The sequence below is a fragment of the Phyllobates terribilis genome, unplaced genomic scaffold, assembly GCF_046119375.1.
Source record: "Phyllobates terribilis strain yellow unplaced genomic scaffold, ASM4611937v1 Scaffold_3__8_contigs__length_932513732, whole genome shotgun sequence".
NCBI classification, from domain to species: Eukaryota; Metazoa; Chordata; class Amphibia; order Anura; family Dendrobatidae; genus Phyllobates; species Phyllobates terribilis.
In genome coordinates, this window is record NW_027362763.1 from 783,746,189 (window position 1) to 783,773,977 (window position 27,789).

General features: G+C 54.2%; 1 pseudogene; it reads right to left on the minus strand.

Moving 5' to 3' along the window:
• Positions 1-276: 276 nt before the first annotated feature.
• LOC141258633 (glutamate-rich WD repeat-containing protein 1-like) lies at positions 277-27,789 on the minus strand (annotated as a pseudogene).

Here is a 27,789-nt window from a genome sequence, read left to right on the forward strand (position 1 = left end):
TATAAAAAGTATCGAAGTGATCAAAATACGCATTTGCCTAATAATTCTGCACGCAGTGTATTTTAAGGTCATATTTGATCCAAAAGACGCCTTCTTTATAAATAAATGTCAGGCACCGGGATAAATCCCAACTAATTGTAAGAATTGTAAAAAGGCACACCTATTTGTGGATTGTCAGTAAACCCACGGATGAGAGATCGGTTGTACCCGGCTGCTGTGTCATTTACACCATTGATTGCTTTACAGGTTGTCCATGTTGATGGGTGGTGAACGGCCTCACACACTGATGGCACGAAACACATTGAAGCCAGACAAAGCTGTGCTGATGACAACCCCCGGGCACTGCGGATGCCAGAGTAACTCCTTAATGTCCTTTTCGCCTTGGTGGACAAATAGCAGCTGTGGTGGGATGGCTTGTAGAGTAGGATCTTCTGTGTGGCCCTCCTGATCCTGTCCTCTTTCCACTGCAAGATCCCACTGAGTTATCTGATTAACAGCATCGGCAGCGGCAAACACCCCGCTGTCTGTAGGATGCCACTCAACAGAGCTGATCGGGGCCGTGTGCTGCTTAAACTGGGTCACACTGACTCCTTTCTGCGGGGAGGGGGGGGGGCGGAGAAACAACAGCTTTAAGTCAAACAAAATTTGGTAATATTTTTGTTCTATAAAATGAAGCAAAGCAATTAAAAAAGGGGTTGTCTCAAGTGTAAAAGCAAGCAATTTTGCAATTAACCTATTAAAGATCATCTTTTCTTAAGAAAGCAGGGATTTTTAATCTTATAGTGTACAGCTCGTTGCCAAAGTTACCAGCCACCCTGCAGTCTCAGAGAGGCCAGTTACCTATCTAGGGTACATAAGCTACTTGTACTGCTCTGAAGTCAGCTGAATCAGGCCACGTTCTGTACCCCATGCTGCAGAGGCAACGTTACCTCTGCTGGCAGCTGTGAGAGCACAGTTCAGATCTGCAGAGAGACCAAACAGCTGCTCCCAATTTTCAAATCTTCAGGAGAGCATCAATCCTGGCTACAAGTAAGCCGCTGCAGGGGAAATGTGTGCTTAGACTAGACTTCTGCTCAAAAATGATTGCTGAAGGTGAAAAAAAAGCTGTGTAATCACACAGGCTTCGTTCTAAGAAAATTATATTATCATGCAACAACCCCAAAAAGATCTGCAATCTCTAAAGCACAATGTGGGAATGTAATAACCAAAAATTACCAATCTAATGAGAGATGCTAAGAGCTCTCAAAGAATTGTCTTAGCTCATCAGCTAAAGACAAAGGGTCATGACGCGCCCCTGGGCTTGTGTCGCGCTGCGTTGCGCACGCGGGAGCTTACCCGGAGCCGGATCTGTTTAGGGTTGTAGTCTCGTGGCGGTGACCCGGTCCGTGCCCAGGGAGTCAAACTGGACGGCAGTCTGTTAGCGGTAGAAAATGGTTGATGACTACGCCACCCGTTGAATGCAGCCAGGGGGCTGCTGCTGCAGGGCAGACCGCTGAGGCCGGTGGAAGGATGGTGCAGCGTGATAGTATAACCCCCAACGGGAGGGGTATGGCCTCAGGGCAGCCGACGTGGATGATGGGGGTAGCAGGAACCACTCAGAGACGGTATGGTAGCGTTCAGGGTCTTTACTGGTAACAACGATAGACCCTCCCGGAGTACTTGCTAGCGAACGGGGCCTGGTCAGTCCTTGAGCAGATGGGATCTCCCCTGGCCAGGCGTAGTTGTAGGCCTCCCAAGCTGACTGTACTCTTCTGGCTACCTTGCTAGAAGCTGATGTAAGTAGCCCACGTCCCTGAGTGTACCGTGTGGTGCTCACCCGTATGGCCGGTGACTCGGGGCCTTCTAATGGCTTCCGCTCCACGATGGCGGTGCTGGTCCCACACGTGTGACCGGGCCTTCGGGCTTCTGGGCCAGGGGACCTGAAATCCCCTGCCTGACGGATTCTGCTGCTGGGTAGAAGTTAGTCCCCACAGCCTCGGACTCCGGGTCCGGTAAAGAATCTTCTTAGTCAGGGCGAGCTCTTTAGCTGCCAGCCCCTGACTCCTTGTGACTCTGCTGCTTCCTATGCTGCTCTTGTCTCTACTCTTCCTGGACTCACTAACCCTGCCTCAGCCCCGGGTTTATACAGGGGAAGTTCTTCCCCTCCCAAGGCTGGGCAGGAGGTGTGGCATGCACAGGATCCCTGACCAAAGGACCTCCCACCTGCTCTCAGACGTAATATCTCTATCACTGTGACAACCAGACCCCTGGGGTGTCACACTCCCCCCTAGTGAAATTTAGTACTCCGGGACTAAACACTTTTTAGAAAAATATAACAAGGTATATCAAAGAACAATAAAATACAATAAGGAAACACAATAAGATGGTCACGGATGTCCGCAACCGGGTGCAGTCTTTGAAGAAAAGCAAAGGTGTCCATTTCACCAACACAGGGAGACGTAACCAGGTAGGGGTCTGTCCTACCCCGAGTCCTTAACAGTCTCTAGTCTATCCTGGGTTACGCTCCAACTATATACAAAGGATTCCCGGTAAATCCACCAAGGTTTCCTAAAAATAACTAGAAACACAAAATTATACACAAGCAACAATAAACAGGTAAACATTGTAAAACAACTTAAACATTTAGATCCTCCAACGTGCGGGTAACTGGCCTCTAGTGGCCCTAGTGGACCTACGGAGCTGACTGTCTGGCCCTGAACTACAGGGTGTAGGAGCTGTCAAGGGTAAACTGGGCAGCTGTCTACCGGCTCTTTGTCTCACTAGGGGTACGGCAGGCTCACTATAAGCAGAGGGTGGATTCTCCTGTTCCGCTTGGGTGGAGTCTTCTGCCTCCTGGACCGGCTGCTCTTCCAGCTCTACCCGTTGCTCCGTAGGTTCTTGGGATGATGGTTGGAGGAAGGTGAGTACGGGTACCACAACTGCACCATTGACTTGAGTCCAAGACCGAGGGAAGTCCCCGAGCACGGTACTAACCATATCTTCCCTTTCTTCCACGGGTCGATGGTCTTCCTGTTCCTCCTCAGGGTTCCTCAGTTGATCGGGGCACTTCTTCAGGTGGTCCCGGGATACAATGGCTGTGGTTTACCCTCCGTCTTTACTGATGGTACAGACCTTCGGGTTCTCGTGGCTTGAGGGCAGTACGGTGTACGGGTCCTTCTCCCACTGGTCGTCCAACTTGTGGAGCCGTCTCTTCCTCTTCAAGACCTGCTCTCCGGGTACCAGGGGAACAGCGGGAGCATACTGGTTGTAAGTCTTCTCTTGTCTTTCCCTAGCCTGACAGAGACTTCGCTCCACGCTCTCCTGTACTTTCCGGTACTGCTGCTGCCTCTCTGTGTCCCAGTCTGTTTCTGGTGAAGTGTCCTCGGGCGTCAGGACTCCCATTTCCAGGTCAACAGGTAACTTACCAGGTCTTGCCCTCATTAGGTAAGCCGGGGTACAGTTGGTGGAACCTACCGGGATGTGGTTGTATAGGTCCACCAGATCGGGCAACTTCTCAGGCCACAGACTGCGTTCTTCCAGGGGCAACGTTTTTAGAAGATCCATTACCACCTGGTTCATTTTCTCACAAAGTCCATTAGTTTGCGGATGGTAGGGTGTCGTCCTTATCTTCCGGCAGCCATACAGATTGCAGAATTCCTGGAAGACCTCCGCTTCAAAGGCAGGTCCCTGGTCCGTCAGCACTTGGTCCGGGTACCCGTGTGGACGGCAAAAGTGCTGCTGGAAGGCTCTAGCTGCTGTTCGAGCCGTTAAGTCCTTGACGGGGACGACAACCAGAAACCGGGAGTAATGATCCACGATGGTTAACGCGTAGACGTAGCCACTTCTGCTGGGGGTCAGTTTTACATGATCCAAGGCTACCAGTTCCAACGGTTGCCGGGTGACGATGGACTGCAGGGGAGTCTTCTGGCTGGCCCGGTCCTTCCTTCTCAGATTGCACGGGCCACAGTCTCTGCACCACTTCTCGATGGTTCCCCTCATGCCTACCCAGTGGAACCGCTCGCGCAGCAGGAACTCCAGCTTTTTCCACCCGAAGTGTCCAGCTCCGTCGTGGTATGCCTCCATCACCATGGCTGCGTCTCTTCGTGGCACCACTACTTGCCAGAGTAGTTCATGCGTCCTGGAGTTAACCATTCTGCGGCACAACTTCCCCTTGTAAAGGAACAGTCGACTCTTCTCTGCCCATAGTTGTTTGGCTTCCTCTGGAGCGTCTGATTCCAGGCTAGCCTCCGGGCGAGTCAGCATCTCCTTCACCAGTCGGACGGCAGGGTCGCTGTCTTGCGTTTCCGCCCAGTTGTAGTGAGGTAAGGGGTTCAACGTAGCAGCCTGCTTACTCCTTACCCGGTGGGAATACTGGATAGTCCCATGACGGTGGAACGCAGGGAGTTCAACTTCTTCCAGTCCCTCCGGATCTTCTCCTCCGTCCGGCAGGTTGGGCATCCTGGACAGGGCGTCCGCGTTGGTATTGGAGCGCCCTGCCCGGTATTTAATTGTGAACTCGTAGTTGGACAGACGGGCCATCCACCTCTGCTCCAGGGCACCGAGTCTTGCCGTGTCCAGGTGTGTCAGCGGGTTGTTATCCGTGTATACGGTGAACCGGGAAGAAGCGAGGTAATGCTTAAAGCGCTCGGTGACTGCCCATACCACGGCCAGGAACTCTAGCTTAAATGAGCTATAATTCTCGGGATTCCTTTCGGTGGGTCGCAGTTTTCGGCTGGCATAGGCGATTACTCGCTCTTTCCCCTGCTGAATCTGGGACAGTACGGCTCCTAGCCCGACGTTACTGGCGTCGGTGTAGAGGATGAAGGGCTGGCTATAGTCCGGATACGCCAAGATTTCATCCCCCGTGAGGGCCATCTTCAGCTGGCGGAAGGACTCTTCCTCTAGCTCTTCCCATTTGAAGGGCGGCTTCTGGTTCTTGGCCTTCCGGGACTGGCCTATCAGGAGGTCCTGCATAGGCGCCGCCTTTTTGGTGAAACCGGGAATAAACCTTCGGTAGTAGCCTACCAACCCTAGGAACTGCCGCACTTCTTTTACGCTGGAAGGGCTTGGCCATCCTTTGATTGCGGTGATCTTATCGGGGTCGGGAGCCACTCCGTCAGCGCTCACCACGTGTCCCAGGTATTGCACCTTTGGTTTCAGGAGGTGACACTTGGAGGGTTTCACCTTTAGGCCGTAACTCGCCAGAGCTTCGAACACCTCCGCCAGGTGTTTCAGGTGGTCCTCATAAGTTTTGGAGTATACGATGACATCGTCCAGGTACAACAGGACCGTCTCGAAGTTTCTGTGGCCCAGACAGCACTCCATTAATCGTTGGAAGGTTCCTGGGGCGTTGCAGAGTCCGAACGGCATGCAGGTGAACTCGCTAAGTCCCATCGGGGTGGTGAATGCGGTCTTCTCCCGGTCCGCCTCTGCTACAGGAACCTGCCAGTACCCGCTAGTGAGATCCAAGGTAGAGAAGAAGTTAGCAGATCTTAAAGCAGCCAATGACTCCTCTATCCTTGGTAAGGGGTACGCATCCTTGTGTGTGATACGGTTGATTTTCCGGTAATCTACACACATCCTCATGGTGTTGTCTTTCTTTTTGACTAAAACTAGTGGGGCTGCCCAGGGGCTACAGCTATCCCGGATTACCCCAGCCTCCTTCATGTCTCTAAGCATCCCCTTGGCGTGTTGGTAATGTGCAGGGGGTACGGGTCGATACCTCTCTTTTATGGGAGGATGATCTCCCGTGGGGATGCGGTGTTCTACCCCCTTGACTCGCCCGAAGTCTAACGGGTGTTTACTAAACACTCTCTCATACTCTTGAACCACCCGATAGACTCCTTGTTTCTGGTGTGAGGGAGTGGAGTCAGTACCCAGATGTAGTTGCTGACACCAGTCCTCCATGTCTTTCTTAGAGCCGTTACCTTCCTCCGGGTGAGATGGAGGCAAGGGTTCCACAGATTGTATAGAATTTTGATTAGTGGTATATAATTTGGCTAGCGTGGCATACCGGGGCAGGTACACTTCCCTCTCCCCGATATTTATTATGCGAACGGGCACCCTCCCATGGCGTACATTGACCACCCCCCGTGCTGTCAAAATGGTGGGCCTACTGTCTGAGTAAACTGGTTCTACCATTGCCTGGTAATCTCTACCTCTCAGACCAATAGCTGCCCGGCACCAAATCATCATTTCACTTTTTGGGGGCATGGCAATAGGAAAAGGGTCACACATTCTTACGCTACCAATCTCACCGCCGGAGAGTTCCACTTGTTGCCGTTGCATCAGTGCCCGGATCTCTTTCTGGAGCACCCGCTGCTCGCCGGAGCTGGCATTCTTGGCAACCTGCTGTAAAAGGAAAATCACCTCTGCAAGACAATTTTCAATTACATTAGTTCCTAGAGTTATTTTTGGGTGACTCTCATGTTTGTCAATATCTACAATGATCAGTCCCTGTGCGGCCAGTTCGACTCTACCAATTTTGATGGTCACCTCTTTAAATCCGATCTGTGGCACGGGCTGACCATTGCTGGCGATGATACTCAAGTCGTCGTCAGGGTAGCGGGTAATATCCGAGTCATTCCAGTACTGCTTGAAGAGCACGTACGGGATGGTGGTGACCTGTGACCCGGTGTCCAGTAGGGCACTCATGGGAATGCCATCCAGTACCACAGGCAAGACTGGACGTCCTCCCACATATCTGTCGCGCCAGTTCGATGGGCCTGGTGATCTTTTTCCTGGGGGTTGGCCCTCTACCCCAGGTTGTGCCCGTTTAAAGAACAGTACCTTTCCATATGTCCGGGTTGATTGCAGCGGCGGCAGATGGGTCGTCCGTCCTCGCTGTATCGGTCACTGGGTCTTCCTCTGGCCGGTGGGGTCCTCCTTGGTCGACGCCACGGGATGTCCTCCGGTCCGGATGCCAGCTGGATCTTCCCTGGAGTGGAAACCTGTAAAGACTGCACAGTTCGGGTTAGCGCAGCAACGCTTTTAGCTAGCTCTTGGACCTGATGGTGTAGGTCTGGAGCCGGGTCATTGTCCAAAGCCTGCGCATCAGCTCCCACAGGCCCTGCTGACAAGGGCGCCGCCTCCTGGTAGTAAGTGGTAGTGGGGCGTCTGTGGGTCACAACGCCACCTGGTGCCGGTTCTCGGAGCACCCGGATGGCTCTGTCCTTGAACTGTGCAAATTCTAGATGAGGGTCCTGTAAGGCCATTGCCCGCAACTGGGTGCGGTGGGCATTGCAATATAAACCCTCTATAAATTGTTCGGTCAACAGCCTGTCCTCGTTTCCCACTCCATTAGGGTCGGTCTGCTTAATGGCCCTCAGGGCCTCTTGTAGGTTGAGTGCATAGTCCCTTATACTCTCATGCGCTCGCTGCTTGCACCCGTAGAATCTAAGTTTAATCTCGGCTGAGGTGCGGGTATCAAAAGTGTCCTTCAGCCGGGTTAGTATCCCTGCGACAGTCTTCCTCCCAGGTGGCCAGGATTTTACTTCCCTTTTGGCTGCCCCAGTTAGTTGGGCCACCAGGATGCTCACTTTTTGCTCTTCTGTGAGGGGGTACACCTGGAAGAGGCTATCCAGCTTTTCTCTAAAGTCATGCAGGGTATGTGACTCCCCTGAGTACTGGGGTAGCCAAGCTGCTCCCGGGATATAGGGCATGGTGAAGGGCATAACTGCAACAGCGGTAGCGCTGGCGGGGGTTGAGGCAGTGGAGCTCTCCTCCGTATCCGACATCTTCCTCCCCCCTAGTGGACCGTGGCCTACCTTGCGATGATCCTGTTCCGTAGGCCGCGGCTCCGCAGTGGATCGTCAGGGTTGAGGACCTTCCGTCGCGCTCCTGTGACGTCGGCGTCTGCTGGGCTCCTTCCAGGACCTTACGCAACGTCCGGACGTGAGGCGGGGCTTCAGTTCTCGCGCGCTTTCGGAGTCCACGCCCCTCTTCTTCCCGCGCGGCGTCCTCAAGATGGCGTCCAATGGCGGGAAAACTCCACGGATGGCGGGAAGAAGGCTGAAGATGGCGCCGGATGGCGGGAAACTTCACCGATGGCGGGAAGAAGGCTGAAGATGGCGCCGGATGGCGGGAATCTTCACCGATGGCGGGAATCTTCACCACTGGTAAGTTTGAACAGTCTTTGCTTTTCAGGCACGCAGTACCCGGTGGTTGCGGGCACGTGATCCTGCCGACTACGCCAAAGTTGACGCGCCCCTGGGCTTGTGTCGCGCTGCGTTGCGCACGCGGGAGCTTACCCGGAGCCGGATCTGTTTAGGGTTGTAGTCTCGTGGCGGTGACCCGGTCCGTGCCCAGGGAGTCAAACTGGACGGCAGTCTGTTAGCGGTAGAAAATGGTTGATGACTACGCCACCCGTTGAATGCAGCCAGGGGGCTGCTGCTGCAGGGCAGACCGCTGAGGCCGGTGGAAGGATGGTGCAGCGTGATAGTATAACCCCCAACGGGAGGGGTATGGCCTCAGGGCAGCCGACGTGGATGATGGGGGTAGCAGGAACCACTCAGAGACGGTATGGTAGCGTTCAGGGTCTTTACTGGTAACAACGATAGACCCTCCCGGAGTACTTGCTAGCGAACGGGGCCTGGTCAGTCCTTGAGCAGATGGGATCTCCCCTGGCCAGGCGTAGTTGTAGGCCTCCCAAGCTGACTGTACTCTTCTGGCTACCTTGCTAGAAGCTGATGTAAGTAGCCCACGTCCCTGAGTGTACCGTGTGGTGCTCACCTGTATGGCCGGTGACTCGGGGCCTTCTAATGGCTTCCGCTCCACGATGGCGGTGCTGGTCCCACGCGTGTGACCGGGCCTTCGGGCTTCTGGGCCAGAGGACCTGAAATCCCCTGCCTGACGGATTCTGCTGCTGGGTAGAAGTTAGTCCCCACAGCCTCGGACTCCGGGTCCGGTAAAGAATCTTCTTAGTCAGGGCGAGCTCTTTAGCTGCCAGCCCCTGACTCCTTGTGACTCTGCTGCTTCCTATGCTGCTCTTGTCTCTACTCTTCCTGGACTCACTAACCCTGCCTCAGCCCCGGGTTTATACAGGGGAAGTTCTTCCCCTCCCAAGGCTGGGCAGGAGGTGTGGCATGCACAGGATCCCTGACCAAAGGACCTCCCACCTGCTCTCAGACGTAATATCTCTATCACTGTGACAACCAGACCCCTGGGGTGTCACAGTCACATAATCATAACACCCAGTACACACTACGATGTGTGCCAGCTGAAAATATATCGTATCTCAAAAAACTCCCAGTATATACTTTAAAAGTGTTTTCCACTTTCAGCAATGTGGACACAAAATACTTGCATGTAAAATAAAGGCAGATGGTACTCGCCTCTCCGCCACTGTTCCGGTCTCTGTTTTGGCTGCAGTGGTCACATCACGTCAACATCGTGCATCACCGCTCTGCCGATGTAGATAGCACGAGGCACTGAGTGATATACTATAAATACAGTGTGAACGCACCCTTACTGAATGTCAGCCATGAGTATACATCATTCATATTCACTTACTATACATCTATAATATAAGTCGGGATGCGAGTCTCTGTCTGAAGCCTCGATAGACTGCGCATGCGTGACGCGCAGTCTGGCTCCAGAGAGAAGCACGCATCCAGCCGTTACAGGTAAGAGGAGTATATGGCGCCGGAGATCGCGGTATGCGTAGACACTGAACGCATACCGCCATCTCCGGCGCCATACTTACATACTTACCTGACCGGTAGGAGCGTTGCCGCGGCGCCTCTCTTCGCTGGAGACTGGGGGCGGAGTGAAGGCGTCGGACCGGCGCGTGCGCATTGCGCTATCCGGCGCCATTTTACTGAAGACACATTTACAGTGTGCCTTCAGCAAAATGGCGCCAGACAGCGCGGTGCTCCGGCGCCGCACTCCTCCTCCGGCAGAAGAGGACGCAGCAGCGCTGGAGTACAGAGAAGAAAGGTGAGTATAACTGTTTATTTTTTTTGTATGTGTGTACAGTGTGAAAGGGATTAGGGGGCCACACATAACAGGATTGTGGGGTGAGGGGTCCATGCATATATCAGGATTGGGGGATGAGGAGTACCACACATACCAGGATTGGGGGGTGAGGGGTACCACACATACCAGGATAGGGGGTGAGGGGTACCACGCATACCAGGATTGGGGGGTGAGGGGTCCATGCATATATCAGGATTGGGGGGTGAGGAGTACCACACATACCAGGATTGGGGGTGAGGGGTACCACACATACCAGGATAGGGGGTGAGGGGTTCCACGCATACCAGAATTGGGGGGTGAGGGGTACCACGCATACCAGGATTGGGCGGTGAGGGGTGCCACGCATACCAGGATTGGGGGGTGAGGGGTGCCACGCATACCGGGATTGGGGGTGAGGGGTAACACGCATACCAGTATTGGAGGGTGAGGGGACCATGCATACCAGGATTGAGGGTGAGGGGTGCCACGCACACCGGGATTGGGGATGAGGGGTGCCACGCATACCAGTATTGGGGATGAGGGATGCCACGCATACCGGGATTGGGGATGAGGGGTGCCACGCATACCGGGATTGGGGAAGAGGGGTGCCACGCATACCGGAATTGGGGAGGAGGGGTGCCACGCATACCGGGATTGGAGATGAGGGGTGCCACACATACAAGGATTGGGGATGAGGGGTGCCAGGCATACTGGGATTGGGGATGAGGGGTGCCATGCATGCCGGGATTGGGGATGAGCGGTGCCACGCATGCCGGGATTGAGATGAGGGGTGCCACGCGTGCCGGGATTGGGGATGAGGGGTGCCACGCATTCTGGGATTGGGGATGAGGGGTGCCACGCATACAAGGATTGGGGATGAGGGATGCCACGCATGCCGGGATTGGGGATGAGGGATGCCTGGATTGGGGATGAGGTGTGCCACGCATGCCGGGATTGGGGATGAGGTGTGCCACGCATGCCGGGATTGGGGATGAGGGGTGCCACGCATGCTGGGATTGGGGATGAGGGGTGCCACGCATGCCGGGATTGGGGATGAGGGGTGCCACGCATGCCGGGATTGGGGATGAGGGGTGCCACGCATGCCGGGATTGGGGATGAGGGGTGCCACACATGCCGGGATTGGGGATGAGGGGTGCCACGCATGACGGGATTGGGGATGAGGGATGGAGTGCCATGCATACCGGGATGAGGGATGGGGTACCATGCATACCAGGATGAGGGATACCATACACACCAGGATAGGGATGAGGGGTGCCACGCATACCAGGATAGGGATGAGGGGTGCCACGCATACCAGGATTGGGGGTGAGGGGTGCCAAGCATAGCGGGATTGGGGGTGAGGGGTGCCACGCATACTGGGATTGGTGGTGAGGGGTGCCACGCATACTGGGATTGGGGGTGAGGGGTGCCACGCTTACCAGGATTGGGGGTGAGGGGTGCCACACATACCGGGATTGGGGGTGAGGGGTGCCACGCATACCGGGATTGGGGATGAGGGGTGCCAGGCATACTGGGATTGGGGATGAGGGGTGCCATGCATACCGTGATTGGGGATAAGGGGTGCCACGCATGCCGGGATTGGGGATGAGGGGTGCCACACAAGCCGAGATTGGGGATGAGGGGTGCCACGCATGCCGGGATTGGGGATGAGGGATGGAGTGCCATGCATACCGGGATGAGGGATACCATACATACCAAGATGAGGGATACCATACACACCAGGATAGGGATGAGGGGTGCCATACATACCAGGATAGGGATGAGGGGTGCCACGCATGCCAGGATAGGGATGAGGGGTGCCACGCATACCAGGATTGGGGGTGAGGGGTGCCAAGCATAACGGGATTGGGGATGAGGGGTGCCACGCATACCAGGATAAGGATGAGGGGTGCCACGCATACCAGGATTGGGGGTGAGGGGTGCCATGCATACCGGGATTGGGGGTGAGGGGTGCTACGCTTACCGGGATTGGGGGTGAGGGGTGCCACGCATACCGGGATTGGGGGTGAGGGGTGCCACGCTTACCAGGATTGGGGGTGAGGGGTGCCATGCATACCGGGATTGGCGATGAGGGGTGCCACGCATACCGGGATTGGGAATGAGGGATGGGGTGCCATGCATACCAGGATGAGGGATACCATACACACCAGGATAAGGATGAGGAGTGCCACGCATACCGGGATTGGGGATGAGGGGTGCCACGCAAACCGGGATGGGGGTGAGGGGTGCCACGCATACCGGGATTGGGGGTGAGGGGTGCCACGCATACCAGCATTTGTGGTGAGGGATGCCATGCATACCAGGATTGGGGGTGAGGGGTTTCAAGCATACCAGGATTGGGGACGAGGGGTACCACGCATACCAGGATTGGGGGTGAGGGGTGCCACGCATACCAGGATTGGGGGTGAGGGATGCCACGCATACCAGGATTGGGGGTGAGGGGTTTCACGCATACCAAGATTGGGGATGAGGGGTACCACACATACCAGGATGGGATGGTGAGGACAGGATGGGGGCAGCACAAATACAAGGAGGGGGGCAGCACATACCAGCATGGGAGACCATATACCAATAAAAATGCTCGCCACCCGGGCGTAGAACGGGTTCAATAGCTAGTATATATATGATGTAATAAGCCAAATGTCTACTGCCAGAGACTGACCTGAAACTGCCGCAAGTCCTAAATCTTGAGAACGCCATCATCTCCGCCGGTGATGATAAAAGGCTGATGTTGGTTACAGTTGATCACGTTGACGTCGCTCTCGTGGGCCGGGCTGGCTGTCAGCATGCACGCCTTGTTAGGAGCAGCTCTGATGTCCCAAATACAAATCGAAGCATTGACTGAGCAAGAATCAAAACCTGTTAAGTACATTATCATTAGGAACCGAAAATATTCACCTGTGATTGTCATTTTAGATTTCTTATATGTATCAATTAATAAAAAGGTTAATTGTTCTGGCAGGAAAACAAAATGAGATTTTCTCCTTATTTTAAGCTAATACTTGACCTGCTTATACAATTCTGTGGGCAGCAGGGGCCCCTTTACTGCTTTACAAGACACCACTACACAAATGAGAACACTGCTATATGGATATTTCAAGGAAGAATAGCTCAATGTTAAAGGACTTGTCTGCTACTAATAAACACTTCAAAATATGCTAATGACGATTCTACAGACACAAAACTTCACCTGCCGGACCCTGGCAGCTCATCCATAGCTTTACCAGTGTCCCCTGGCGGTCACTTGACTTCCTTTTCCATAGGAGGGTTAGGTGATTGGCTATGAGCTTCTAGCCGAGATGCTGACTGACTGCAGTGGTCACCTGACTTTACTTCTTCCTTCTAGAGGAGAACGTCAGGAGACCGTGTAGCACCCTGGCAGGGGTATGGAGGAGAAGTAAGGATTGGCAGTTTTCTTTTGTTTAGTTTAGCAACGGCATGGGCTCATTTTAGATCGTTTATAAGCAGTGGAGAATCCCTTTAAATCCTGAGATATCTCAATGTGAGGTTAATTAGTTGATAAGCAGAGCTGAGTGTGACCAGATCTACAGGATGGAAAGTATTCTTTCTCTCATATCAGAAGTCTCGCTGACCTGAGATGTTGAGGGATATATTGCACCATCACTGCCTGGGTTACAGGTCTGTGTGTTACCACCGTTGAACTTTCATTTTTTGAGAAATATGATGCAATAATTTGAATACAATTTTCATTCCAATATTAAATGCATATGTAGCACCCTGAGGATTCGGCTGCTACAGGGGTATTGCACCTCAACCCAGAGGTGTGATATTCCACTCCCGGGTAAGGATGGAGTGTGGAACTGAGCTCAGAAAGCTGCATGCACTACACACATCCCATTTCCGAGGAGCAGACCAACGGTACTCCCACTTAGAAATGTGCAGGTACGACCGAGTCTGTTCCTGGCTGGAGTGGGAGGGGGGGTGGTACATCCCAGTAGTGTAGGGGCAGATAGGGGGAGCAGCCTGGGTAAAGTTAGGAGCTCATTGGGTGCTGGTCACCTGAGCTCACACATAGAGGGAGTATTTAAGGTGGGCACCATCTAAGATCAGGGTCAGTCTGTGAGAGGTCAGTCAGTCAGCCAGTCTTTGCAGAGAAGTCAGAGGAGGAGAGCAGAGGAACAGAGCAGCCCCAGGCCCAGAGTGAGAGAGGAGAAGAAAGAAAGACCCAGAGGGGGAGACAGAAGGAACTCTGAGAACCCAAGTACAACCCTAGGGTGAAGAGTTGGCAACAGGGTACCGGATCCCAAACTGGTGGGGGCTAAAGCATACCTCAGCCAGAGACCGGAGGCCGTGGGCAGGATCTGCCACGGCCACCCACCACATCCACCCTGAAGGCAAACCACGTGTAGGGTCAGGGAACCCAAGGCCAAGGGTCTCCCAACAGAAGGCCCGAGGGAGCTGGACCTAGGTGGATCCCTGGTGGGGACGGCCGGAAGAAAGGACAAGAAGGAGGGCTCAGGGACACGCTCCGGACTTGCTTGGGGGTTGGCTGAATCCAGGACCTGGTGGACGCAGCACGGCTCGGGTGGTCACTCAAGGCCGGAGTGACCGGAATATCTGCAGTAAGTAAACACCCTGAACTGCACAACCCGACTCTGTCTTTAATTATCATCTACGCCGCACCACCACAACCCCCATCCTCTGCACCTGACCCCCTGAGGCCATACCCCTCCCGTTGGGGGTTATACTATCTAAAGCTGCACCAACACCATCAGCCTCAGCGGACCCTGCTGCAGCGGCGGCCGTAGTGACCGCAATCCAACGGGTGGCGTAGTCGACATAACGAACTTTGTAACATCTGTAGGACTGCCACATACTCTGAGCTTGACACCCTGGGCACGGACCGGGTCACAGCCACTCGGAGACTACAACCCCCATCTGATCCGGCTCCGGGTATTCCCCTAAAGAATATGGCCCAGGGGGCGCGTCACATACCTATAGTTATAGATTGTACTAACAAGTCAGACACAGAGCAGTAATTGCGGATGTCTATTTACTGTGACTTTGGTTGGTGACTACTGCAGGTCCTCCACAGACTTTGTGTGACTAGTGAATGGCCTTTGGTCCACATGCCAGGACCCTCCTTCTTTAGGGTTCCACAAATGAATGTTCTTGTTACAATCACCAGTAATCAATCAGCCTGGAGAAGAAAACCACAAGAAGTGTTAAAACAGCAGAAAAAATTAGGACGCCCAGAGTCAATGTTTCGTTACTGTAACGGATATGTCAGGTACGGGCTCATTTATATGTACGTCCATAGGCGGATTATAATGAGGGCAATCCGGGCGACCGCTCTCCCAACATCGGCCGCTGCTACTTCTTCATCGGCCGGGTCAGCACTGCAGCAGTTAACTTCCCTGTGCTGGCCCGGCCACGTCATTGCTAGGAGACATGGCCCTGTGCGCGGCCGTGTCTCCTAGCTGTTACGTCACGCGCCCTGCCTGCACTGCTGCAACGAAGAAGTCAGAACAGGCAGGAAGAATGGAGCCGGGGGATGGTGAGTCTGCGTGTGAGTGTGTATGTGTGTGTGTATGTATGTATGTATGTGTGTGTATGTATGTGTGTGTATATATGTATGTGTGTGTGTATGTGTGTGTGTATATATGTATGTGTGTATGTGTGTTTATATGTATTTTTGTGTTTCAAATGTGTTTATGCGTGTATGTATTTGTTTGTGTGTGTGCGTGACTGCGTGCGGCCTCCTGCTGAGTATAGTTGGCGCCATGCGGCCTCCTGCTGTCTCCGGGGGGGCGCCGTGCGGCCTCCCACTATGTATAGATGGCGCCGTGCGTCCTCCCACTATGTATAGATGGCGCTGTGCGCCACCCCGCTGAGCATAGATGGCGCAGTGCGCCCCCCCGCTGTGCATAGATGGCGCCGTGCGGCCTCCTGCTGTGCATAGATGGCGCCGTAAAGCCTCCTGCTGTGCATAGATGGCGCCGTACAGCCTCCTGCTGTGTATAGATGGTGCCGTGCGGCCTCCTGCTGTCTCTGGGGGGGGCGCCGTGCGGCCTCCCGCTGTGTATAGATGGCTACGTGCGGCCTCCCGCTGTGTACAGATGGCTACGTGCGGCCTCCCGCTGTGTACAGATGGCTACGTGCGGCCTCCCGCTGTGCATAGATGGCCACGTGCGGCCTCCCGCTGTGTATAGATGGCTACCTGCGTGTGTGTATGTGTGTGTGTTTATGTATGTGTGTGTGTATGTGTGTGTGTGTGTATGTATGTGTTTGTGTATGTGTGTGTGTATCTATGTGTGTGTGAGTGTGTGTGCAGATATCATTGTGTGATATCTGTTTATATGTATTTTTGTGTTTCAAATGTGTTTATGCGTGTATGTATATGTTTGTGTGTGTGCGTGGCTACCTGCGGCCTCCTGCTGTGTACAGATGGCTACGTGCGGCCTCCCGCTGTGCATAGATGGCTACGTGCGGCCTTCCGCTGTGTATAGATGGCTACGTGCGGCCTCCCGCTGTGCATAGATGGCTACGTGCGTCCTCCCGCTGTGTATAGATGGCTACGTGTGGCCCCCCGCTGTGTATAGATGGCTACGTGCGCCCCCCCGCTGTGCATAGATGGCGCCGTGCGGCCTCCTGCTGTGCATAGATGGCACCGTGAGGCCTACTGCTGTGCATAGATGGCACCGTGCAGCCTCCTGCTGTGAATAGATGGCGCCGTGTGGCCTCCTGCTGTGTATAGATGGCTACGTGCGGCCTCCCGCTCTGTATAGATGGCTACGTGCGGCCTCCTGCTGTGTATAGATGGCTACGTGTGCTCAATATTGAGTCATACAATTAATACAATACAATTAATTGAGTCATACAATTAATGTAAGGCTATGTGCGCACGATGCAGAAATGTTCTGGATTTTTTTTGAGCGTTTCTGCATCTCCCTGGCAGAAAAAACGCATGCGGATTTTACATGCGGATTGTATATGCGGATTTTACATGTGTTTTCCTGCCAGGGACATGCGGATGTGAAGCGTTCTTCACTTGCATTTCCGCATGCGGGTTGTGATTTTAGCATCACTTGGAAAGTGCTTGACAACTTGGTCACACTATATAAATCCATGCAAGCAGCATGGATTTATATAGTGTGACCGTAAAAGAATGGTAAAAAAATAAAAAATATATACTTACCTTCTGATGGCCTGCCGACGTCAGCGGTCGCGTGACCCATCACATGACTAAATGACGTCGCGGCAGGTCCTTTTCAGACCATCGCGAGCTGCTGGCAAGCCAGGACGTATCGGATAAAGACACCGGGGGCCATCAGAAGGTAAGTATAATATTTATTTTTTATTTTATTCTTTTTTTTACAGGTTCTATGGTACCCTGGTCCGGAGGAGAGTCTGCTGTCCTCCACACCCGGTTACCATCCGCACATTGAAACGCATGGATTCTGCATGTACAGATGCAGGGATGCGGATTCCATGCGTTCTAATGCAAGTCAATGGCGGCGAAAACGCCGCGCTTCCGCAAAATAATTGGTAATGCGGATTTTTCCGTAGCGGAAATTTCCGCAGCATCTACACAGCACATGCGGATTATCATTGGGGAACATGGCAGACCTTCTACCAAGCGTTTTTTAAGCGTTTCTGCAGCGGAATTGCCGCTGCGGAAACGCTTAAAAAACGCATAGTGGGCACACAGCCTAAAAAAAAATATTATAATTAATATTGTGCCAAATTAATTTCACGTGAACTATCACATCATCTATCACAGGGGATCATGTGACATGTCACGTGATAAATCAGGTGTGTGGGGGGGGGGGCCCGCGCCTTCTAAACTGCCCGGGGCCCTTGCTACTCTTAATCCACCCCTGTGTGTGTGTATGTATGTATGTATGTATATGTGTGTATGTGTGTGTGTATATATGTATGTGTGTGTGTGTGTGTATATATGTATGTGTGTGTATGTGTGTGTGTGTGTGTGAGTGTGTGTGCAGATATCGTTGTGTGATGTCTGTTTATATGTATTTTTGTGTTTCAAATGTGTTTATGCGTGTGTATGTATGTGTGTGCGTAGCCATCTGTGTATAGATGGCCACGTGCGGCCTCCCGCTGTGTATAGATGGCTACGTGCGGCCTCCCGCTGTGTATAGATGGCTACCTGCGTGTGTGTGTGTGTGTGTATGTGTGTGTGTATGTGTATGTTTGTGTGTGTATGTGTGTGTGTGTGTGTGTGTATGTATGTGTGTGTGTGTGTGTGTATGTATGTGTGTGTATGTATGTGTGTGTGAGTGTGTGTGCAGATATCATTGTGTGATGTCTGTTTATATGTATTTTTGTGTTTCAAATGTGTTTATGCGTGTATGTATAAGTTTGTGTGTGTGCGTGACTGCGTGCGGCCTCCTGCTGAGTATAGTTGGCGCCGTGCGGCCTCCTGCTGTCTCCGGGGGGGGCGCCGTGCGGCCTCCCACTATGTATAGATGGCGCCGTGCGTCCTCCCACTATGTATAGATGGCGCAGTGCGCCCCACCGCGCTGTGCATAGATGGCGCCGTGCGCCCCCCCGCTGTGCATAGATGGCGACGTGCGGCCTCCTGCTGTGCACAGATGGCGCCGTGAGGCCTCCTGCCATTCATAGATGGCGCCGTGAAGCCTCCTGCTGTGTATAGATGGCGCCGTGCGGCATCCTGCAGTCTCTGGGGGGGGCGCCGTGCGGCCTCCCGCTGTGTATAGATGACTACGTGCGGCCTCCCGCTGTGTACAGATGGCTACGTGCGGCCTCCCTCTGTGCATAGATGGCTACCTGCGGCCTCCCACTGTGTATAGATGGCTACGTGCGGCCTCCCGCTGTGTATAGATGGCTACCTGCGTGTGTGTGTGTATGTGTGTGTGTGTGTATGTGTGTGTGTATGTATGAGTGTGTATGTATGTGTGTGTGTATGTATGTGTGTGTATGTATGTGTGTGTGAGTGTGTGTGCAGATATCATTGTGTGATGTCTGTTTATATGTATTTTTGTGTTTCAAATGTGTTTATGCGTGTATGTATATGTTTGTGTGTGTGCGTGACTGCGTGCGGCCTCCTGCTGAGTATAGTTGGCGCCGTGTGGCCTCCTGCTGTCTCCGGGGGGGGCGCCGTGCGGCCTCCCACTATGTATAGATGGCGCCGTGCGTCCTCCCATCATGCATAGATGGCGCCGTGCGCCCCCGCGCTGTACATAGATGGCGCCGTGCTCCCCCCCGCTGTGTATAGATGGCTACGTGCGGCCTCCCGCTGTGTACAGATGGCTACGTGCGGCCTCCCGCTGTGCATAGATGCCTACATGCGGCCTCCCGCTGTGTATAGATGGCTACGTGCGGCCTCCCGCTGTGTATAGATGGCTACGTGCGGCCTCCCGCTGTGTATAGATGGCTACGTGTGGCCTCCCGCTGTGTATAGATGGCTACATGTGGCCTCCCGCTGTGTATTGATGGCTACGTGCGCCCCCCGCTGTGCATAGATGGCGCCGTGCGTCCCCCCGCTGTGCATAGATGGCGCCGTGCGGCCTCCTGCTGTGCATAGATGGCGCCGTGAGGCCTCCTGCTTTGTATAGATGGCACCGTGCGGCCTCTTGCTGTGTATAGATGGCACCGTGCGGCATCCTGCTGTCTCTGGGCTGGGCGCCGTGCGGCCTCCCGCTGTGAATAGATGGCTACGTGCGGCCTCCCGCTGTGTACAGATGGCTACGTGCGGCCTCCCGCTGTGTATAGATGGCTACGTGCGGCCTCCCGCTGTGTATAGATGGCTACGTGCGGCCTCCCGCTGTGTATAGATGGCTACGTGCGGCCTCCCGCTGTGTATAGATGGCTTCGTGCGGCCTCCCGCTGTGTAAGGATGGCTACGTGTGGTCTCCCGCTGTGTATAGATGGCTACGTGTGCTCAATATTGAGTCATACAATTAATACAATACAATTAATTGAGTCATACAATTAATGTAAGGCTATGTGCGCACGATACAGAAATGTTCCGGATTTTTTTTTGAGCGTTTCTGCATCTCCCTGGCAGAAAAAACGCATGCGGATTTTACATGCGGATTGTACATGCGGATTTTACATGCGTTTTCCTGCCAGGGACATGCGGATGTGAAGCGTTCTTCACTTGCATTTCCGCATGCGGGTTGTGATTTTAGCATCACTTGGAAAGTGCTTGACAACTTGGTCACACTATATAAATCCATGCAACCAGCATGGATTTATATAGTGTGTGTAGCGTCGGCGTCCCTGCCTCCTGCTAGGCAGGGACGCTGTTCCCCTCTCCTCTCCGTGCCCGGCGTCTTCCTCCCGCTCTGCTGGCAGCGCGCGCTCCTTCCCGGTCACTGTGCTTAGGGCGCGCGCGCGCTCCCCCTCTCTTAAAGGGGCCGCGCGCCGTCCTAAGGAGTCCCCGGCCAATGGCCGGAGGACCTCTCCATATATAAGGCACCTCCTCCAAAATGGAGGTGCCCGAGCAATGTTGTTGCATAGCCTATCACTCTGCTTCAGCCCTCACGTCCCGTTACCAGATACCTGCCAGTTACCTGCCAGTTTCCTGCTTGATACCTGCCTGGTTCGTGTCTATCTGCTGACATTCCTGCGGTCCGACAGTCTGCCTACCAGCCCTGCCAGTCTGTCTATGGACCTGTCTACCCGCTCACCTGGGAGCGCTCACCTGCTACCTGCCTGCTAGCCTACCTGGAGGCTCTGCCGTCACGTGCTGTGACCACCTGCCTGTCCAGAGACTATTACCCGCTCACCTGGGAGGGCTCACCTGCTACCTGCCTGCTAGCCTACCTGGAGGCTCTGCCGTCACGTGCTGTGACCACCTGCCTGTCCAGAGACTCTCGCTCGCTCACCTGGGAGCGTCCACCAGCTACCTGTCTGCTAGCCTACCTAGAGGCTCAGCCGTCACTTGCTGTGACCACCTGCCTGTCCAGAGACTCTCGCCCGCTCACCTGGGAGCGTCCCCCTGCTATCTGCTTGCTAGCCTACCTGGAGGCTCAGCCGTCACTTGCTGTGACCACCTGCCTGTCCAGAGACTCTCGCCCCCTCACCTGGGAGCGCCCACCTGCTACCTGCCTGTTAGCCTACTTGGAGGCTCAGCCGTCACTTGCCGTGACCACCCGCCTGTCAAGAAACTGTCCCCGTCACTTGCCGTGACCTCCTGCTCTCTTACCCAGAGACTGTCCCCGTCACTTGCCGTGACCTCCTGCCCTCTTACCCAGAGACTGTCCCCGTCACTTGCCGTGACCTCCTGCCCGCCTTCCCTGGGAGCCACCCGCTTCCTTACAAGGACTGCCCCTTTGTATAGTTGCTCAGAGGTTCCACCTCCCAGACCCGTTACAGTTTGCTCGGGCCATGGAACCCGGTGGCACCCAAGCTCCCTCGCTCTCGGACCTATGTCATGAACTTTCCCGTCAGAGGTCCCAACAGGAGTCCATCCTGAGTCACCTGCGAAGTGTTAACTCCCGCCTGGACACATTGACTACCTCACCGGGAGCTGCCTCCACTCGCACACTTACTCCCCCGGCACCGCCGCTGCCCATCAACACTATGGCATCTCTTCCCGGTCCCCGCCTCTCCGCTCCTCCTCGTTTTGGCGGAGATCCCTGCCAGGCCCGGGGCTTCATTAACCAGTGCACTCTGCACTTCGAACTGTTGGCACACCAGTTTTCCACCGACCGAGCCAAGGTAGCCTTCATCATGTCCCATCTCACGGGGGAGGCACTGTCTTGGCTAAATCCTCTATGGGAGAGAGGAGACTCCCTGGTGTCCAATCTGCCAGCCTTTCTCACAGCTTTCCGGAAAGTCTTCGACGAACCAGTACGGAAGACCTCATCCGCATCATCTCTGCTACCCCTCCGTCAAGTAAACCTCACCGTGGGCCAATATGCCATACGGTTCCGTACCCTTGCTTCGGAGCTGGCCTGGGATAACGACGCCCTGGTGTCTGTCTTTTGAGAGGGTCTGTCCGGCTGTATTAAAGATGAACTCGCCGGTCGGGACATTCCTACCACTCTCGACGACTTAATAACTCTTGCCACCCGGATTGACATCCGGTTCCAGGAGCGCGCCAAAGAGGCCACCCGTGAGAGGAGGTTTCCACGTCTAGCCCCTACCTTTCAGAAACCCGTCTCTTCTCCCGCTACTCCCCAGGCGCACTCACCCGAGCCTATGCAGGTCGACCAGACCAAGATGGTCAAAACCCGTCAAGAGTTACGCCGAGCCGAGGGGAGTTGCTTCTACTGTGGCAGTAAGGAGCACCGGATCCGTTCCTGCCCGGAGAGGTCGGGAAACGCCTGTGTCTAGGATCGCTCAGAGAGGTCGTCCTAGACAAGAGTAAACCCTCTCCATCTCTGTTGATGTCGCTCTCTATCATCTGCGGGGAGAACCGTTATTTTGAACTAGCCCAACTTGACTCTGGAGCTGCCGGAAATCTCATTTATCAGTCCCTGGTAGAGAAATACCGCATTCCCACCAAACCTCTGGCTGTACCCTTATCTGTCGCTGCCGTGGATGGGGGCCTCTTACCACGTCCCATCCAACTCATCACCGAATCCATTACTCTGCAGGTGGGAATGCTGCACTCTGAGAGCATCTTCTTTCATGTTCTGCCTGGACTCTCTCACGCCCTCTTGCTAGGCCTACCTTGGCTTCAGAAACATGCACCCGTGCTTGATTGGCAGACCGGAGAAGTCCTTCGCTGGGGACAGGACTGCCATAAGACTTGTTTAGTTCCCGTCCATCCTGTCCGTCCTTCTCCTACCCCAGCCAATCTACCCGGACTTCCGGTTCCCTATTGGTCTTATGCGGACGTCTTTAATAAAAAGGAGGCAGAGACATTACCCCCTCATAGACCATACGACTGCCCAATCGACCTGATACCCGGCGCTACTCCTCCCCGTGGGCGAATTTACCCTTTGTCCGCTGCTGAGACCCGGTCCATGTCTGAATATATTGAGGAGAATCTGGCCCGGGGATTTATCCGGAAATCTACCTCCCCGGCGGGAGCAGGCTTCTTCTTCGTTAAAAAGAAGGACGGCTTACTCCGTCCCTGTATAGACTATAGAGGCCTTAACCAGATCACGGTGAAGAATAAATACCCCCTTCCACTCATTCCGGAATTATTTGACCGTCTGAGGGGGGCTAGAATCTTCACAAAGCTGGACCTCCGTGGGGCCTATAACCTGGTCCGTATCCGTCAGGGGGATGAATGGAAGACGGCATTCAACACCCGGGACAGCCACTATGAATACCTGGTAATGCCCTTTGGTCTCTGTAACGCTCCCGCCGTCTTTCAAGAGTTGGTCAATGACATCTTCCGGGACCTTCTCTATTCCTGCGTAGTGGTGTACCTGGACGACATCTTGGTCTTCTCTCCGGATCTTCTCACTCACCGGAGGGATGTTCGTCAGGTCCTGCTCAGGCTCAGGCAGAACCACCTCTACGCTAAATATGAGAAGTGCCTCTTTGAGCAGACCTCGCTTCCGTTTTTGGGCTACATAATCTCTCAGACCGGCCTACGAATGGATCCTGAGAAACTGTCTGCCATCCAGAAGTGGCCTCGACCAGAGGGGTTGAAGGCTATTCAGCAGTTCCTGGGCTTCGCCAACTACTACCGCCTCTTCATACCGCACTTCTCTTCCCGGACGGCCCCAATCTCTGCGCTCACCCGTAAGGGCACTAATCCCAGAGAATGGCCGCCCGAAGCAGAGGAAGCCTTTCTTTCCTTAAAACAGGCTTTCTCTTCCGCCCCGGTGCTGCATCGCCCGGACGGCAACAAACAATTCTTCCTGGAAGTTGACGCCTCCTCCTCTGGAGCCGGAGCGGTACTTACCCAAAAGTCGTCTTCCGGAAGAATGGTAACTTGCGGCTTCTTCTCCAAACTCTTCTCCTCTTCTGAGCGCAACTATTCTATAGGAGACCGAGAGTTATTGGCCATTAAGCTGGCACTGGAGGAGTGGCGTTACCTGCTCGAGGGGGCTCTTCACCCGGTAATAATTTACACGGACCACAAGAACTTGGCTTACCTCCAGAGTGCCCAGAGACTTAACCCGCGCCAAGCCCCTTGTTTTTTGCTCGCTTTGATTTCGTCCTTCATTTTCGCCCGGCTGACAAAAACATCAAAGCTGACGCCTTGTCCCGATCCTTCCTGGTGTCTGATCTCAAAGAGGAACCTAAACACATCATCGATCCCGCCAGAGTAATGCAGGTGGCCCCCGTGAATCTAAATCGTCTCCCTCCCGGTAAGACGTTCGTAACTGTACCTGATCAGGAGAAGATCCTACACTGGGGTCACTCGTCTAAGCTAGCTGGCCACGCCGGTCAGAAAAAGACCCTCCAGCTTATTACCCGGCACTACTGGTGGCCTACCCTGCACAAGGACGTAATAGACTTTGTTTCTGCCTGTGTGTCCTGCGCCCGCAACAAGGTTCCGAGCCACCTGCCAGCCGGTCGCCTCCTTCCTCTTCCAGTACCTGCTGCCCCCTGGCAGCATATAGCTATGGACTTCATAACAGATCTCCCTGTCTCTGCCGGTTGTACGGTCATTTGGGTGGTCGCTGACCGCTTTTCCAAAATGGCTCACTTCATTCCCCTGCCGGGCCTCCCGTCTGCACCCGAGCTGGCTAAAGACTTTATCCGCCACATCTTCCGTCTCCATGGCCTGCCCCTCCACATCGTGTCGGATCGTGGGGTTCAGTTCACCTCACGCTTCTGGAGAGCCACATGTAAGCTGCTAGACGTCACCCTGGACTTCTCCTCCACTTACCACCCACAGTCCAATGGTCAAGTGGAGCGAATCAATCAGATCCTGACCAGTTACCTCCAGCACTTCGTTAATGCCCACCATTCAGACTGGGTGGATCTCCTACCATGGGCCGAATTCTCTTACAATAATCACGAGAGCGAATCTTCCTCCAGATCCCCGTTTTTTTTAGTCTTCGGTCAGCATCCTCGGATCCCATTTCCCGTCTCCACCTCGGTGGACAATCCGGCTGCGGAATCTCTCGTTAGCAAATTTTTCTCCATTTGGGAGAGTACCCGATCCGCACTCCTTCAGTCGTCCGAGCGGATGAAAAAACACGCTGACAAAAAACGCCTGGATCCTCCACAATTCCGCCCTGGAGATAAAGTCTGGCTCTCGTCCAAGTATGTCCGGCTCAAGGTTCCTTCCTACAAGTTAGGGCCTCGGTTCATCGGCCCACTGGAGGTTATCAAACAGATCAACCCGGTGGCCTATAAATTGAAACTCCCGGCCAACTTGCGGATCCCTAACTCCTTCCATGTATGTCTCCTCAAACCTTAACTCTTTTTCCAAGTCTACAGGTACGCCCCCTGCTCCGGTTTCTGCTGAAAACGAGTTTGAGGTAGAGAACATTCTGGCCACCAAAAGGGTAAGAGGAAAAACCTTTTTTCTAGTAGATTGGAAGGGGTTCGGTCCTGAGGAGAGAACGTGGGAGCCCCAGGAGAACATCCATGCACCTCTCATCCTTGATAAATTTCTGTCCGGCCTAAAAAAGGGGGGGCCTAAAGGGGGGGTACTGTAGCGTCGGCGTCCCTGCCTCCTGCTAGGCAGGGACGCTGTTCCCCTCTCCTCTCCGCTCCGTGCCCGGCGTCTTCCTCCCGCTCTGCTGGCAGCGCGCGCTCCTTCCCGGTCACTGTGCTTAGGGCGCGCGCGCGCGCTCCCCCCTCTCTTAAAGGGGCCGCGCGTGCCGTGCTAAGGAGTCCCCGGCCAATGGCCGGAGGACCTCTCCATATATAAGGCACCTCCTCCAAAATGGAGATGCCCGAGCAATGTTGTTGCATAGCCTATCACTCTGCTTCAGCCCTCAGGTCCCGTTACCAGATACCTGCCAGTTACCTGCCAGTTTCCTGCTTGATACCTGCCTGGTTCGTGTCTATCTGCTGACATTCCTGCGGTCCGACAGTCTGCCTACCAGCCCTGCCAGTCTGTCTATGGACCTGTCTACCCGCTCACCTGGGAGCGCTCACCTGCTACCTGCCTGCTAGCCTACCTGGAGGCTCTGCTGTCACGTGCTGTGACCACCTGCCTGTCCAGAGACTCTTACCCGCTCACCTGGGAGCGCTCACCTGCTACCTGCCTGCTAGCCCACCTGGAGGCTCTGCCGTCACGTGCTGTGACCACCTGCCTGTCCAGAGACTCTCGCCCGCTCACCTGGGAGCGTCCACCGGCTACCTGCCTGCTAGCCTACCTGGAGGCTCAGCCATCACTTGCTGCGACCACCTGCCTGTCCAGAGACTCTCGCCCGCTCACCTGGGAGCGTCCACCTGCTACCTGCTTGCTAGCCTACCTGGAGGCTCAGCCGTCACTTGCTGTGACCACCTGCCTGTCCAGAGACTCTCGCCCGCTCACCTGGGAGCGTCCACCTGCTACCTGCCTGCTAGCCTACCTGGAGGCTCAGCCGTCACTTGCTGTGACCACCTGCCTGTCCAGAGACTCTCGCCCGCTCACCTGGGAGCGTCCACCTGCTACCTGCTTGCTAGCCTACCTGGAGGCTCAGCCGTCACTTGCTGTGACCACCTGTCTGTCCAGAGACTCTCGCCCGCTCACCTGGGAGCGCCCACCTGCTACCTGCCTGTTAGCCTACCTGGAGGCTCAGCCGTCACTTGCCGTGACCACCCGCCTGTCAAGAGACTGTCCCCGTCACTTGCCGTGACCTCCTGCTCTCTTACCCAGAGACTGTCCCCGTCACTTGCCGTGACCTTCTGCCCTCTTACCCAGAGACTGTTCCCGTCACTTGCCGTGACCTCCTGCCCGCCTTCCCTGGGAGCCACCCGCTTCCTTACAAGGACTGCCCCTTTGTATAGTTACTCAGAGGTTCCACCTCCCAGACCCGTTACAGTGTGACCGTAAAAGAATGGTAAAAAAATAAAAAATATATACTTACCTTCTGATGGCCTGCCGACGTCAGCGGTCGCGTGACCCGTAACATGACTAAATGACCTCACGGCAGGTCCTTTTCAGACCATCGCGAGCTGCCGGCAAGCCAGGACGTATCGGATAAAGACACCGGGGGCCATCAGAAGGTAAGTATAATATTTATTTTTTATTTTATTCTTTTTTTACAGGTTCTATGGTACCCCGGTCCGGAGGAGAGTCTGCTGTCCTCCACACCCGGGTACCATCCGCACATTGAAACGCATGGATTCTGCATGTACAGATGCAGGGATGCGGATTCCATGCGTTCTAATGCAAGTCAATGGCGGCGAAAACGCCGCGCTTCCGCAAAATAATTGGTAATGCGGATTTTTCCGTAGCGGAAATTTCCGCAGCATCTACACAGCACATGCGGATTATCATTGGGGAACATGGCCGACCTTCTACCAAGCGTTTGTTAAGCGTTTCTTCAGCGGAATTGCCGCTGCGGAAACGCTTAAAAAACGCATAGTGGGCACACAGCCTAAAAAAAAATATTATAATTAATATTGTGCCAAATTAATTTCACGTGAACTATCACATGATCTATCACAGGGGATCATGTGACATGTCACGTGATAAATCAGGTGTCTGGGGGGTGGGGCCCGCGCCTTCTAAACTGCCCGGGGCCCTTGCTACTCTTAATCCACCCCTGTGTACGTCCATCTCTTACCTGCTATCTATGGAGACTAGTCCATAACAAATCCCTCAGTCATATGACCAGAGAAAGAAAAGACGGGTTTGATCTTTGCTTGTTCTCCTGTTAGAAACACCACTAACATCTGTGAGTCAGACACTGCCGCCAGTTGCTTTTGGAAATCATAGATTTCTACTTGACCTTTTTCTGACCAAACAGCGGCCACCGGAGTGTCCATAAGTGTAGAGACCTGAGAACATATCAAAAGTACTGGTGTCAT